The following is a 2,200-nucleotide window of genomic DNA, read 5'->3' on the forward strand; positions in this document are numbered from 1 at the left end:
TATCAGTGGTTGAGAGGTTGAGAGGTCCTGCTGTGTAGACACCCAGGATCTGGTCCTGCTTCCAAACACTGTTCTCAGCTCCATCTATTCCTTGAGTTGCCCAACTTTCCCCTGAATTTTGCTTGCAACCCGGAGTTAGATGCTGTTTACAGCCAAAACCCTTGAATATGATAAGATGCAGCCCAGTCTAGTCCCCAGACGTGTGTTCATAACCACTAGCTATGGACATGTTGGCTAAGAAACCCATCCTGTTTCCTCCGGGATTTGCCACGTAGGCTTTCAATGGGGTTCATTTTCATTTGGACCCCAGATCGTTTTGTTGAAATGTTATTGCTGAGAGCTGGGAGGATGGGGTGAGGCAAGGTTTCTTATAAAGGACAGATTCAGGTGGGGGAAGGTGTCATTAGCCCTAAACAATCCTTTCTCATGAAGAACTTTCTGTCTTGATGATAACCCTAGATATTCATTTTCTCGTAAAAGCTGTGCTTCAGGCATCGTCAGGACTGGACAGCATCAACGCCGACACTGCCGTTGAAAGTGTGTCTTCCATGCTCACTTCGGCAGCACACATACTAAAATTGTAATGATACAGAGAAGATTATTGGGGACCCTGTGCAAGGATGACATGCAAATTTGGGAAGTGTTCCATGTTTTTAAATGTCCATTGACAGATAAATGGATAAAGAAGATGTGGTACACACACACACACACACACACATATACACACACAATGGACTATTACTCAGCCATTAAAAAGAATGAAATAATGCCATTTGCAGCAACACGGATGGACCTAGAGATGATCATACTAAGTGAAGTAAGTCAGAAAGAGAGAGACAAACACCATACGACATCACTTATGTGTGGAATCTAAGATACGACACAAAGGAACGTATCTACAAAACAGAAACAGACTCACAGACATAGAGAACAGACTTGTGGTTGCCAAGAGGTGGGGGTGGGACGGATTGGGATTTGGGGATTAGCAGATGCAAACTAGTATATATGGAATGGATAAACAACAGGTCCTACTGTAGAGCACAGGGAACTATATTCAATATCCTGTGACAAACCATAATGGAAAAGAATATGAAAAAGAATATATATATGAGTCACTTTGCTCTACAGCAGAGATTAATACAACATTGTAAATCAACTATACTTCAATAAAAAAAAGAAATGTACGTCTTCTGTCTGCTTTGTCTCTCAGCTGCCACTGGGAGGTTTTTGTGGATATCCCTGTGATGTGGGAGTGTTTTATTATGATCATGAATTTATTTTGTACTAACAATATACGTATTTGGTTATCAGGTGAAATTTTATTTTTGTTAAATTTCAAAAGGCCAATAGGACTCAGTGTTTGAAATGCTTCTTTTCTTCTGTTTTGCTGGCAGACATGTTTTGAGGTGCTTTTGGGGTGTGTGTGTCTTATTTATTAATAGAACTGAAAAAGAAATTATTTAATGTTTTTCTTGGTGCACTGGCCTGGAAAAATATTTTTATCTTTGACCAGTTCCTTGCTTGGTGTATGCTGGCACTTGAAGGCTGGGTCTTCAAATCTCTCTTGAATGTGACTTTCTTTCCTTTCCAATAAAGGGAAAAGAAAACCCTTTATTTTCCTATTGAGGGTAGAATAAGCAAAAAATTGAGCTGAGGAAAATGTTAGCTTTTTATTCTAGTTGACCTCTTTTTTCCAAGAAGGGCATTTGATTCTCCCTTAAGACATAGAGTTGATAATCCCTGGTGCCATAGTCCTCTCTCTAAATGTAAATAAATATGTGCTTCTGTTTTCAACTGGGTCACATCACTCCAGCTTCCAGAAAGTTTCAGTCCAAATTATGGGGGTCCATATATTTATCTTCTTAACAATCAGCCCTGGCATTCATTCATTCATTCATTCATTCTCCATTGAGCACATATCATGCTTGGTACCGTTCTAGATACTAACAATGCATTGTAAGCAAATAAGAAAATAGATGTTCTTGTAGAATACCAAGAAAGTTCTGGCTAATTTTAGCCTGAATTATGAAAGTAGAAATACTACTTTATTCTATTCAAGGACAAAATATGGCCGGAGGATAATCATTCATGAGTTTTATGACTAGTGTTATTTACAGTTTTCTTTTTTTGTGTTCCAGCTTTAGGGTGAGCATTCATAGAATCACTGAGTCACCCAACAACACCGACTAAAATGAAATGT

At 38.9% G+C, this 2,200-nt stretch overlaps 1 non-coding gene across 1 annotated transcript; it reads left to right on the forward strand.

Annotated features, from left to right (window-relative positions):
• The first annotated feature begins 548 nt into the window (after positions 1 to 548).
• On the forward strand, positions 549 to 655 carry LOC112408704 (U6 spliceosomal RNA). Its single transcript, XR_003004989.1, has one exon. It is a non-coding gene; the product is annotated as a U6 spliceosomal RNA (small nuclear RNA).
• Positions 656 to 2,200: the final 1,545 nt, after the last annotated feature.

Source organism: Neophocaena asiaeorientalis, unplaced genomic scaffold (assembly GCF_003031525.2).
Source record: "Neophocaena asiaeorientalis asiaeorientalis breed wild unplaced genomic scaffold, Neophocaena_asiaeorientalis_V1.1 scaffold45, whole genome shotgun sequence".
NCBI classification, from domain to species: domain Eukaryota; kingdom Metazoa; phylum Chordata; class Mammalia; order Artiodactyla; family Phocoenidae; genus Neophocaena; species Neophocaena asiaeorientalis.